Here is a 14,805-nt window from a genome sequence, read left to right as displayed (position 1 = left end):
GATTCCTGCTCTTCATGGATGCAGGGGGCCGACTCCCAGGGCTTTCCTGGTTACACCCACGGGCTCACTTCTGATGTCAGCACGTTCTGGTGTAAAAGCATTGAGCAGGACTACCTCCATCTTTGTTCTTGCTTTCAATTCTGTGTTCTAAGTGTTCACCTACAAGTTGTCAATGCCATCTTGTTCCACACAGCTGTGTTATAAGCATGAATCATGAAGAGTGTGGGGAAACACCTAGCAATCCCAGCTCCTTAGGTGGACATATGGGTACATGTGTCTCATCAGGAGCTGGGCAGATGGCTCAGTGGGTGAGAAAACTGACTACTCAAGCATAAGAACCTGAGTTCAAGTCCCCAGCACTCAGTTAAAAGCTGGGAATGGCTGTGTGTGCCTAGGATTCCATCCCTGAGGGACAGAGACAGGAGGGTTTTTGGAGTCTCTGGCTAGCCAGCCTAAGAGAAATTGTAGCACAATAAATAAAAGCAGAAAAGCAAAGCAGCTAGTCACTAGCTTCTTATCTCTACCTCAGGCTGAAAGGGCTGAACTTGTCCTCATGAGCTCTTACCAAGCCTGACTGCTACCTCTCCTCAGCGTGGCTGAAGACTCCTAAGCTTGAATGCCAGCTCTGAGACTTTGTTCCTGTCTTCTCTACCTCTCTATTGCTGGGATTAAAGGCGTGTGATCCCAGGGGCTGGGATCTGTCACTCTTCACTCTTTTGTAGGCCATGGTAGCCTTGAACTAACAGAAATCCATCTACCTCTTAACTCTGAGTCCTGGCTTTAAAGATGTGTGCCACCACTGCCTGATCTCTATAATTTGATAAATCCTTGGGCAAGCTTTAAAAAGAAATCATAAATAATATATCACCACAGGAAATGGTGAGCTTTAGGTTTGGTGACTGAAGGTCAAGAGAATAAGGCAGAGATAAAGGAAAACAACCAGCACGTACGTCATACAAACACACAAACAAATCAACAAAAACAAACAAACAAAAGGGGAGGCTGATCCTTAGCTACTTGGTATAGTCAACTCTGGAGAGAATGACAAAGTATTCTCTATCAAAAATACTCCCAGAATCATTTCTAACAGGGAAACACAATTTGGGAACCAGACAGGTGACAGCGACTAAGAGTCCATTTCTAAGCCAGCTAGTCATGGGCTTCTCATTCCATGCATGAGGCCCCTGTCCTGGTGAATAAGGGAACCAGGCACCCTGCCACCCCCACCTGCCCAGAGGCATCACCCAAGGAGGAAACTAGTTCTCAGAATTACATGCTGTGAACTATTGAGAGGAAAGCCATGGAGCCACCCAGGGCATCCGAGAGGCGCCCTGGCATTTCTGGGCTGGGAACCGAAGATTGAGTTGCCTTGGTGAGGTCCAGGGCCCCTGCTCCCAAGGGCACCTGGGGCAGCAGGAGCTGGCGAACAGTGTGACACTGTCACTCACTGGGAAAAGTCACTTCCCAAAATACCACATGCTGCAGGTAAAGGGAAAAAAGGTCAGAGCGGTGTGGGTGTGCATGTTGTCAGCCATCTCGTACATAAGAATTGCCTAATTACTGGAAAGATAGTGAAAAGCATAGAATACTCCTCTGAGTGGCTCACCTTCAAGGCTGGCTACACCAGAGCAAATCTCCGAGCACGCTAAGCTCCTCAGGGCCCAGGCTGCCCCCAGCCTTGCCCACGCTTACATATAAACCAGTCTTAAGAATCAGCAGGAACAGGCCATAAGTATCTAAACCTTTGTGTTCATTTCAGACTTAACTGATGGAACTAATCATGGGTTTTTGTTTCCCTTGCCCTTGAATTTTCATGACGGAAACTTAAAAGGTATAAATTCTAAACCCATTAGGTTCGGAGGCATATATCATGAACTATTTGGGTAATTAAATTTTTTGACTTCTCATTCGTCAGTCAGATTTTGAAATATGATGGAATAGTACTGTGTCCTCCATCCATACTTAAAAGATTAAACCCATTTTGAAGCAATACAATTCTTTTAAAAATCATTTGGAAATTTCTTTATCCAGTTCTATTGTGTTCTAGGCATTGGCCATCAAGGATGAAGTTGGAATACCATGCTTTCCAGTTTTTCTATGGACTTGTTGAAAAGGCAGATGCATCATTCCAAAAAGGAGCTGTTTGTACAAGCAAAGCAGGAAATACTGGATTGGCGAGATCGGGTAAGGCTTCTCAGAAGAATGAGGCCTTACAGAACAGGAGAAACCTGGTGGGAATCGAAGAAAGGCTCTGGGGTCATAAGGAGGCATCTCCAGGACAGGGCAATTTGTTGGGGTGCCTAAGAGTGGCAAGCCCTCTGTTTCTCACTGGGTGTTTCTGCAAAGAGGAAGGAGCTCCTTCAATCATCCTTTTCCAGAACCTTCAGGGATACAATTGTGAATGAGGCCATTGAGTGTCCCCACCTACCCTAGGAACAGGCAATAGTGGGGGGAAATGCAGCCAAGGTGACAAGTTTCTAAACTTAAAACTCCTGAGGGAGTGGGGAGGCTCTTGGATAAAGAGGAGGATTCCCTCTAGAGGATAGAGGTCACAGGGAGCAACTCTGATCATCACAAGAAAAGGTTGTGCTGGTTTCCAGCTCAGGCAGCATCTTCAATGTGTCAACAGAGTTTTACCTTTGAGATCCCAGACATGGGATGCTTGGGCTCAAGCACAAACTCACGGTCCCGCTGAGGAATGGAGAATGCACAGAAAAAGAAATGTACAACACAAATGGCCAGGATGCTGAGGGACACATGCTGGTGATCCAGGGATTACCAGGCGTCCCTAGGTAGCAGGACAATAGGCACACCAGAGAGAGATAAGAGCAAAGGATTTGTTGTGGATGAAGAGGGGGCAGTGGGGTGACTGTGAAGGACCAGAGCTCCCTGGAGTTTCAGAGAATGGGGACTAGAAGAAGATGACCGCCATGTGGGCTTCAGGGAGTGGATCCTTCCATCCAGATCAAGAGGGACACAGAGGAACTGCACATACCCCCAGGTCTCAGGGACAAATCCAGGAATCGCACCAGGCCCCCATCTAGACACCAGAGACCTCCCTGGCAGACAAGGCACACCTGTGTGTTACGAGCAGTTTTCCCGACAGCCTGGTCCCAGAGCCCTGTCAGCCCCAAATAGCACACAGAGACGCTGTATTAGATATAAAGCTGTTGGCCTGTTACTAGTGTTTCTTATTGGCTAGCTCTGTCTTAAATATTAAGCCATCTCTATTAATCTAAGTGTTACCACGTGGTCTTGGCTTACCAGAGAGAGGGTCTGGACTGCTGCTCTCTCAAGTCTCTACATCTTGAATCTTCTCCCTCTCCCAGAATCCTCCTTGTCTCCTAGTCCCGCCTATCTTGCTTTCCTATTTGCCAACAGTGCTTTATTCAGTAAATAAAAAAGCAAATTTACAGAATGACATATCCCATCATCTCCTCTTTTCTGTCTAAAATAAGAAGGGTTTTGACTTTAATATAGTAAAATATGTAACAAAACAGTTATCAAATAAGAACTATAGTTAACAATATTTAGTCCGTTAACATTTAGCAAGATTTAAAGAAAATATTTTATCATCTATTCAATCATTGTGAGTCTAAAGTCTTATATGTAACTTATCTTTAATCCTAACTAAGGAAAACTATAACCATAACTATCTGTCTTCAACTCCATCAAAGACCACAGAAGGATAGGATATAAACTCTAGAAATGACAGAGACATCTTGCTACCTGGTCAGTCACCCGAAGTTCTTCTGTAATGTTCCATTTTCAGCTTATAGGCCATAGTGTGTCTGGCAGACTCCTCAGCAAAGCAGGAAACTTTAAACTATCCACCTGTATCGGCAGTTTGTCAGTCACCTTTCTCTGTGTTCTGTAGACTGTCTGGCAGACTCTTCCATGAAGCAGGAACCCTGTAGCACTGTCCATCTTGAATCAGCAATCGCTTTTCTGTGGGTCCTGCATGTCCAGTTTATACAGCATAAAGTCAAACAGTCCAGACAAGAGCAGTTTCTTGCCCAAATGGCTAGTCTTACCATATTGGAAGTAAACTCCATAACAAGTTTCTTCGATGTCCATCTTCCTTTCTAACACAGGTGGTGTTTCCAGGAGCACTTATGTCTCACTGTCAAGAAAAACACTAAACCATTTTAAATGCCATATTCTGTAGGTCTTTGAAAGGTTTGATGAATATTTATCCATCTCAAATATATCTCTGTATATCTAGAAAACCTAACTTAACTGTAAGTTTTGACTATTATAGGTAACTATTTATATCTGTACTTAATTATATATTACATTTTTAAATGAGCTATATAAACATAATTCCTAAACAAGAGGAGAAATGTACATATCACAAAATTGACCTTAAATTTGTATCAATAAATGAAAATCTATTCCAAAACAAAGTATTTCTATACCACAATCCCCTTTTTACCTTTAAAAAGAGATTGGTTGTGATCATTAACCATTTATAAACAACCACATTTAAGTGAAAACAAGCATTTATAAACAATATTTGGGCGTTGTTCTTTCCAAACTACTTCCTGCTGGTAGGGAGTGCTGTCATGGGGGATCCTAAGAAGATGCAGAAATCCTGGCTGTAGTCTGCAAGGCTGCCTTGTCCCAACTGTTTTGAATGTTGGATAGCCTGGGACACTGTTTTAGGGGGTCTTTCTTGATCAAACCATGTTAGTCTGGAAGGAATCCACGGCTTTTTATTTTCTGTGGAAACAAAAATAGAAATCCTTTTCCCTACTGACCTGTCCTTAGACTTCAATTTTGAAGTCAAAGCATTTTTAAAATATATAAATTGGATTAATCCAGCAGCATTTCTTTTAACCGTTGTTGCTATTTCCTCAGCAGTCAAACAATCACCTCAGCCACACCTGTGAACCTACAGATGCTGCCTGTGGTAAGGACAGCCCTGGGCTGGCTGAAGTGTCAGGACCCAGACGATGCGAACCTTCCGGAAGCTCCGGCTGTTGGGTGTCTAGGCACCCATTGCAGAGTGGCTCTCTGAGATCTTCCCTGAGGGAAGAGAGCTGACTAACCTGGGACAGGACCACAAGAGTTCCCCATATGCCTCAGTTTAGGACTAAGCTGAAGAGCCATCTCCACCCCTGTGACTCAGGGATTGGCTGAGGCCTCCGTTGTGATACAGCAGAGTGGAACTTGCCTTGTGGCCCTACTGGCTGGTGGGAGTGACCGTGTATGCAGACTGACATAGAGGTCATGATGGGGTACTGCATCAGAGCAAAGGAAAAACTCTACACACCAAGACCCCACACCTACCCCGCGGAGTCGCTAAGCACTGGCCAGCACACTCATCTGCAGCAGTCCATCCAAGGGCCTCACCAGCCACTTCCTGACTGCAAGACACCGTTTCAAGTCAGGGGCAGGGAGAATCCCAGGGACCTATCTGAAAAGTGCAGGTGACATTAGGTGGTCCTTTTGCAAACAACATCCACTGTGACCCTGGTCATTTCACTTCCACTCGTCCCATTTCCTCATGTCAAAGTGTGAGTGATCTGGTATGGATGGGCTGTTACATGGGGTGATGGAGGGCATGGGGTGCCCTTAACATCATGAGAATGCCCAATACCCCAGTGCCCTAAGATCAAAGAACTAGAGGCCTTATTTATAAGATGGGGAGGGTCTCTCAAGTGATAAAATTAAAAATCCAACATACAAAGAACTCCTATGCTAGTACTCAACCTAAGAAAGCCTCTGCAAATCCATGTAGGCCAGCCAACAGCGGGATCCTGGTGAGTGGTTCAAGGAAGACAGGACTCATTGCTCTTCTGGGGGCTCAGACTCCTATCAAATGGTGACCAGGACCATAACAATACAGCAACCCGGACAGCAACCATCAGCAACCCATTCATGCACAAGATGCTTGCTCCTGACCAGGGAGATAGCAGTGTGGAAGGTGCTTGTCCAAGCGCGAGGACCCAGACTGGAATAAAGCTGGCTGAGGCAGCACATGCCGGGGATTACAGAACTCTCATGGAGAGATGGGAGGTCTTGGAAGCTCATGGACCAGCTAGCCTAGTATACGAAGTTCGAACAACAAAGGCCACATCTCAAACAATATGGAAAATGAGTAAAGGTAGTCTTCTGACCTCTGCAAGAGTGTTGTGGCATGTGTCTATATCCCTACCCCCACCACCACGCTACACATACAAAAATAAAAATTTTAAAAATGTTCACACCCTTATCTTGTTCACTGACAGCACACACAGGAGAGAACGGGAAACATCCATGGCAAGTTGCTGCCCACCAGTAGGCTATCAGGGCCTGCCTTGGGTTCGGGCATCACTTTTGCTTCACGGAGTACTTCTGGCCCCGCCTCCCTTTGTCCAGCCCCAGCTGGGCTAATGGATACCATGGAGTGTGTGCTGCTCAGTGGAGGGCAGGGAGAGGATCTGAGACCAAAGGCCATGCCTTCCCTGAAGTTGATGAGAGCATATTAGCATTCTGCCATGCGCCTTAATGACTCCCCAAGTATGTGTTTGGGGTTACAATCTGAGAAAGCAGTGTGGCGTCGTGTTTGGTACTGCGCTTTTCCAAGCCCAGTGCTACAGGACGTGAAAATCAGTAGCTGTCATGTGTGAGGTAGGAGAGTAACTCTAAACACAGCTGACTCTAGCTTTCATCGGAAGTAACAGGCTTCAGAAGAAGCAGGTCCTCACAAGTCAGGCCATGTTTGTGACTGAAAAAGAAACTATCTGATGTTTTTCAGCAATTGGGATTTAACTGGACATAAACTTCACTTCTAATGCTGTAAGAATGCAGACATTGGGCCTTTGGGGAAACAAAGTCCCAAGGGCTCCACTCTTGGGGTGGGACTAAATGCTAATCGAACTGGTCTTTCTGCCACATGAGGACACCGTTATCCCTTCTGTCACCTGAAGAAGCAGTGAGCATGGGTATAGAACACTGACTTTCCCGGCTTCCTGATCTTGTTCATAGTGCCAGCTTCTAGAACTATTGAGAAATGCATTTCTACGGTGTTTTGTTACAGAAGAAAGGGACTAGGGCTACATACTGCCATTTTATCTCACAACACTGCCCAAAGTGTGAGAGAACTTTGTGAGAGTGATAGCACTGGCCAGTCCTATTTGACATTTGGGGATGTACACCCTTATAAGTCATCTCACTGTGTCAAACCCAGCCCTTCCCATGGAGTGCCTAGTGAAGGCTCAGCTACTATTAGACAGTTCATTAACTCTGTGGCATTGGGGAAAGGACTCAAGAGTCCTGGGAAATCACCGCACTCTTGTTCAGGAATCTATTATGTCTGAATGAGACCCACTACATGAATTGCTAGAAAGAAGATGGAGAGGTGGCCATTTAAAAAACTGGAGAGTTATTTGCACCCTATATACCCAGCTAAGCTTCTACATGTAAAGACAGATTAAAAACATTTTCAAACAATATATAAATATCTTGCTGTGTATCTTTTAAAAGAAGCTCTTGAGAACATGTTAGTGAAGAGCAGGAGAGAGAGACTGATTTAGTGACTGAGATAGAAAACAGAAGATACGCAGATGCAGCAGAGCTGGAAACAAGTCCAGAAGCACCCAAGGAGAAGTACCAGGTGGGACACTGGGGCCCTTGACATGAAAAACAGGCCTCCAGTTAAGGGAGCAGAGGGAATGCTGAAAGACCCTGGTGTTATAATAGACACAGTGAAGAAGCCATAAGCAACCAGACATGCAGAGAACTTATTATAATAAAAATTAGTAAGTCAACTTTTAGTTCAGGAAGGGGAAAGGGGGTCATTTTATTTTTAAAATGGGAAACAGTATCAGTTCACCAAAGTAGCAGTGGTACCTGGTGGAAACACAGAATCCATTCATGTAAAGACACACTGTTGCCTGAGAAATGGAAAGTGCAAGTGAAAATATCACTGATCACAAGAACTCAACATCTAAGTTTACAAAGCAACAGACACCATCAGTATCATAGGATGCAAGATTAACACAGGGACACATACATACACACACACATTAACACACAGAGACACACACATATAGACACAAACACATACAAGCATACATTTAGACACAACATACACACACCTCAGGTTTTGGGGTTTTTTTTTGGGGGGGGAGGGTCCAGACAGAATTTCTCTGTATTGTTTTGGAGGCTGTCCAGGAACTCGCTCTGTAGACCAGGTTGGCCTCAAACTCACAGAGATCTGCCTGCTTCTGCCTCCAGAGTGCTGGGATTAAAGGTATGCACCACCAACACCCAGCTAACCCCTCAGGTTTTATTTTGATTCATAGAAATGTATAGTATTGCCAGGCTGGCCTTGACCTCATGATCTTCCTGCCTCAGCCTCCAGAATGCTAGGCCTACAGGCATGAGCCACCACACTCAGCTGCAATTATACATATATATTATTTATACTTTATACTGACGGCAATCTGTGGAAGTTGAATTTTTTAAAATACTACTTATAGTAATTAAGAAAATGAAATAGATAAGTGTATACTTAATAAAGTAAATACAAGATTGGTTACTTAAATTAAAAGAAAAATACAAATGAGAGTCAACATGTAGAGACTTGAGAGAACAGAGGTCTCTCTGAAAATGAAAAGCTGTGGATTCCTTCCAGACTAACATGGTTTGATCAAGCAAGGCCCCCTGAAGCAGTGTCCCTTGGACAAGACACCCTTGCAGACCACTACAGCCAAGATTTCTGCATCTTCTTAGGATCCCCCATGACAGCATCCCCTACCAGCAGGAAGCAGTTTGGAAAGAACGACAACCAAATTCCCAAATATTGATCACAACCAATCTCTTTTCAAAGGTAAAAAGGGGATTATGGTATAGAAATAAATACTTTGTTTTGGAATACATTTTCATTTATTGATACAATTTAAGGTCAATTTTTTGATATGTATATTTCTCCTCTTGTTTAGGTATTATGTTTATATAGCTCATTTAGAAATGTAATGTATAATTAAGTACAGATTAAGAGTTAAGTTAGTTAGGTTTTTCAGGATGTATTTGAGATGGATAGGCATTCTTCAAACCTTTCAAAGACCTACAGAATATGGCATTTAAAATGGTTTAGGGTTTTTCTTGACAGACATAACTGCACCTGGCTATAATGCCTACATCAAAGGAAGATGGACATAGAAGAAACTCATTATGGAGTTTGCTTTCAATATGGCAAGTCTAGCCATTTGGGTAAGATACTGCTCTTGTCTGAACTGTTTGACTTTATGCTGTATAATGCAGGGCCCACAGGAAAGTGATTGCTGATAGAAATGGACATTGCATTATATCAAAAAAAAAACCAATGAAAGAAAGCAAAGAAACTATAAATAAATGGACAGATTATTATGTGGTCAGTCATTTATGAGAAGATCAACCCCTCCTTAATGGGTCAGTTAATTTTTATGTCATTCCTATCACAATCCCTGGGGCTTTGTAGACACAATCAAACTTACTCTAAAATATGAAAACCAAAGGAGAGAACGGTAGGACTGGGGAGGCGTGCTGCTTAGGAAATGTGTGCAGGCTATGTGGGGGCATGTGTGTACACAAGAGAGGGTCAGAGGTCAACCTCAGAAAGCTGCCCACTTATTACTATTATTATTATTATTATTAGAGACAGGATCTCTCACTGGACCTGGGGCTCACCCGGTACGCTGGACTGGCTAGCCAGAAAGCTCCACGATTCTGCCTGTCCACCTTCCCGGTGCTGGGATCCATAGTGTACACCTCCACGCCTGGACTTTTACAGTTGTTGAGGATCAAATGCAGGTCCTAGTGCTTGAACAGCAAATCATTTACTGACTGGCCTACCACTCCAGCCCCCAGATGAAGTGATTTGTAAATGACAAGTGGCGGAGGGAAGGACACAGCATTCAGAATAGGCTCATTCATGTCTAAATGGTTCTGAGTCAGTGACAGAAGTTCCTTGCAAACACTGCTCTGCAGTGACCTCCCACCTACAAGCAGAGAGCTGAACTTCTGCCGGAAAACCAGGAAGTCTCCAGGTAATGACTGAGCCTACTGTTCCAGGAGACGAGAAAGGGAGGGGAGGCAGCACTTCAAATCTTCCCATCCCTGATGTCCTAAGTCTGGCTGCCAGCCTTCCCTTCCTTCTCTAGGGGTGGCTGGCGCACCTGGCAGGAGCTGTGTACTTCCCCTGGTGCAGCTCAGAAGTGGAGGGATGCCGGTCCCCAAGGCCAGCTTGTGAGATGCACTCTGGAGAATGGCAAGTGCCAGGTGCTCTCAGCTGTGGTCTGCTGAAGGCCTGGCCTTTCCCCCATCCTCACAGTAGCCCCTCTCTTCTCACTGAGACCACATGCAGAAGCCATCTGCACTGCATGGAAACCTCCGTGTTAGGCTCGGCTTCCTGGGGACCGCAGGTAGATGAAATTCTAAAGCCCACCAGCCAGGCTGAAGAATATGACAGGTCCAAACACGTCCCCTCACAGAGACTCCAAATCCCAGGTACCTGACCTGCTGAAAGCTCATTCCTGCATAGCCACAGAGTACCTGAGAAAGCCATCCCAGAGAGACAACCAAGACAAATGACATCCCTTGAAGAAATACATTCAGGACTAGAGGGATGGCTCAGTGGGTAAAAGCATTTGTCACCAAGGCCTGAAGACTAGAGTCCCATCTACATATTGGAGGGAAAGAACTGATACCTGCACACACACACACACACACACACACACACACAAAGAACTGATACCTGCACACACACACACACACACAATAATAATAATAATAATAAAAGAACTATGTGGAGAGGCTAGAGAGAGGGCTCAGGGGTTAAGAGCACTGACTGCTCCTTCAGGATCAGGTTCAGTTCCCAGCACCCACATGGCAGCTCACAACTGTCTGTAACAGTTGACAGGGGATCTGACACCCATGGCAAACACATATGCACATAAAATAAAAATTAAAAAAAAAAGAACTATGTGAAGACAGGAAGCACTGATGTACTATAATTAAAAACTTTGCAGATGTAAAAGCCTGCAGCTACAAACCAAGACCAGGATCACATTTTTAAAATTAAATAAAAAACCAGAGAAGAACTCCTGGAAATTAAGAACATAATAGATTTTTTTTTTCATTCTGAAGATTTGGAAAAGAACATTAAGAAACTCTCCCTTGCAATATAGCAACTGAGAGGAGACAATGAATGTTCTGGAACTTCATGAGAGAACAGAGGAAATAGAAAGGGAAAACTGTCAAAAGATATTTCAACAAAAGTTCCAGGACACACCCAGGAAACAGACCCACACCAACTCATTTTATGAAAATGAAGACAATTAGGGAAAGAAAGCAGGGGGGGGGATGTCACACACTCAGAACAAATCAGAGCAATTTTGAGTTTGCTAAACAACAGTAATGGAGCCAGCAAAGTTCTTAAGAAAAATTAATTCCTATCTATAATCCAATATGAGTCAAACTATCAGTCAAGAGGCAAGGTAGAACAAAGGCATTTTACATCAGCAAGACTTCAAAATAGTGCACCTCCCACATATCCACTCATCAGGCAACTGGTGACATGCCCCACGGGATGATAGGTAAACTGAGTAATATCATGCCGGCTCAGGGAACGTGACCCAACACTGGAGGCAAGGGCAGGGTCAGGTTGAGACCAGCAGCCTGGGGCACTGTGACAACTGAGTGTACTCCAGAAAACCACTGCCCCAAGCTTCCTGTGGTGAGAGTGGGTGACGTGGCAGTGACCACCACCGGGCTACTTAGCGTGCAGTCCACTGAAACGCTCTGTCCGGCTCATGCTGCCACAGTACAGGCACGGCTACATTTTATATTGGCCAGGAATCCTCTTCCTTTCTTAGGGCAATAAGCAGCATTTTTCTCTCTCTAGGTTCCTACGGGTTTGGAATTCCCGATGCTCACCTTAATGCCCCCATCTACTCCCGGATCTTCCCATCATGCACGTGTGTCACCCATGGGAGGAAAAGGTATAGCGTGCAGAGCCCACCAGGGGCCAGTCAACACAGGAGTCACCCTACCTAACCTCTCAGGAGAGTGTGGCCTGGTTCTTTTTCTTCAAGACAGGATGTAGCACAAGTTCTAATAGATCTTAATAACCAAAACTCAGAGTTAGACAAAGGTTGAAAGGTCAGAGAAATAAAGGAACCACCTTGAACCCCTACTGAATCCTCAGACCAAAGGGGCAATCCTGTCCCTACAAATCCTCAGACTGAATGCCATGAGCTCCTGTGTCCTCCCTCCTTACATTCCCCTCGCCACCCAGCCATATCACTCCTGTCTCGCCTCCCTAGTACTGGGATTAAAGGTGTGAGCCATCACTGCCTGACTGTTTATCTTTTAGACTGGATCAATCTCAACTAGCTCAGGGTGGACTTGAACTCACAGAGATCCACCTGCCTCTGCTGGGATTAAAGATGTGCATCACCACTGCCTGGCTTCTATGGCTAGCTAGTGTGGCTAGCTCTGCACTCTGATCTTCTGGCAAGTTTATTTGTTAGATCACAACCAAATTATTTCAGGATAGCTCTGGCTATCCTGAAACCTACCATGCAGATCAGGCTAGCCTTGAACTCATAGGGATCCACCTGCCTATGACTCCTAAATGCAAGGACTAAAGGTGTGCACCACCATGTCTGGCTAAAAAACAAACAAACAAAAACTCATATTCTTGTTTTTATCCAGGGTACTTTCAAAACGAAAAGAGTTTGTTTTGTAACCATGGCTCCATGGGGGCTAGAACCCAGGACCTTCTGCACACAGAGCAGATGGAATAACTGGATAACTACTACGCTCTGCGACCTTCGCTGGCCTGACTTTCAAAGCCAGTTCTACTCTACTCAAGGCCGATTCATGTTTCACACACATTCTCGTTGTGTTGCTTCCGCTGTATGATCTGTATGAATAAAATAGCCCCCTTTGCCTTTTCTATCAGAGTCTGGTACAGTGCAAAGGTGAGCGGAGAGCCCTGCAGCACTGGCCGTCCTGCACAGACTTACTCACTTGTCTCAGCCCTCAGGCAAAGGCTGTGAAAGGGATGGAAACACAAGGATCCCAGCACCACATTGGGGGGGGGGGGCACAAGGCTTCACTGGTGTCTGTCAAGTGTTCGACACCTGAAGCAGAGTCAGTGCTGGGACAACAGCGCTAACTTTAGAGCGCGTGCAGAGACATATAAGCACTCTGAGCAAACCTGTCTGCTTCAGAAGCAGTGTGGCGCAACCCCCAGAACCTTCTGCGTGGAGGAAAATGCTACCGCTCAGAGGTGGGTTTCTAATTTGTCTACTTCTGAGGCAGAAAACATGGCAGTGACGAGATGGGGCAGCTCGAGACAGGACAACTGCTTCAGACGTTCGGCAGAGTCAAGGAGGCAGGGTGCATCTGACTCCTGGCTTCTCCTTGAATCCTCATTCCCAGGGTCACTGTGATTAAGAAATGCAAACCCAACAGGCCCCTGGTACATTTAATTCCTTTTGACAGTCTGTAGCACAAATTATAAAGATCTGTGAGACTGAGTGTCTTTGAGAAGGGACACAGCATTGGAGGAAGGACTCAACACAGACACTTGGCACTGGGTGGGGGCTGCTCGCCTGGGCTGCTGGGGCTGCTCAGGCCAGCCCTCTCACTCTAACCAGAGCAACAATGGGCCTGTCAATTAGGCAATGGGCGCTCTGTGCCTATGTGCTGGCTCCACTATAGGGCTTTTTCCCCTCCAGTATCTGCCAGAATGTTTCACAAAGAGAACCCAGCAAGACTGCACTCTTACCAGAAGGTGCCTCAGATGGTTTTGTTAATAATTTTGATCAGCTGAAAGGAGAAAAAAAAAAAAAAAAAAAAAAAAAAAAACCTCATTTCAATTATTCACTTTTCAAAAACTGTCAATCTCAATTCAGCGGATTCAGTCTTTCTTTCTCCCTCCACCACCACCAACCAAGCAAGGCAACCTGGACAGCAGTCTCTCACAGGAGGGAAAAAGGACTAGGCAGGGTATGCCCACAGGATAACCATCTTGCTGGCCATCTTCTCCCCTGGGGAGGCGGAGCCCAGCTCACACAGAACTTGTTGGAAGGGAGCACATTCCTTTAGGCTGTAACTGCTACTATGAAGGTACAAGCAGGACCCACCATACATTGGCTTCGGGTTTAATAGCCTTTTAACCAACTCTGTTAATGGACTGAATGCAATTTAGATATGGAACTTGGCTAAAACACAGCTTCAATTGGCTATTAAATTTTAAGAGCCAACTAAGATAGCTAATTACAAAATAAAAAAAAAAAAGCCTCAGTGATGATGCTAAGCAGAATTAGGAACAGCAAATGACAGTCTGTCTAGTCTTATTCCCATAGGGAAAGAGACTCTTAAGTGAGAAGTCAACCAGACACTGCACAGAAAACCTAATTGCATTCCTGGTATTACGGCATACAAATCTGGCAGCTCGCTGCCACCAGACAGGGAGGAAGGCTGTGGCACTGCAGTCTGAAGGCAGCTGACCTCTTTGCACAGAGGTTACAGCCCATTTCTGGAAAGCTTTCCTTTGTGGAACAAATGCTGTGACTGAGGAACAGTCCTGCAAAACTCAAGGGGATGAAGGAATGAGGTCAGAATGAAACGGACCTTCCAAAAGCATGGTGCAAAGGGAGGAATCCTTTCACCTCTGCAGAATCCACCCCCCTTTAACATGTAGGCCTACATGAAGGCCACAATAAATACTCGACTGCTCAGAAGCCTAGCTGAAGGGATGCCATGCTCCTTTGCTTCATTACAGAACCCCTCACCACGGCATCGGCTGAGCGCCGCCCAGCTCTC

This window comes from Phodopus roborovskii, unplaced genomic scaffold, assembly GCF_943737965.1.
Source record: "Phodopus roborovskii unplaced genomic scaffold, PHOROB, whole genome shotgun sequence".
NCBI lineage: Eukaryota > Metazoa > Chordata > Mammalia > Rodentia > Cricetidae > Phodopus > Phodopus roborovskii.
The sequence above is the reverse complement of the archived record's forward strand: the minus strand, read 5'-3'. Positions refer to the sequence as shown.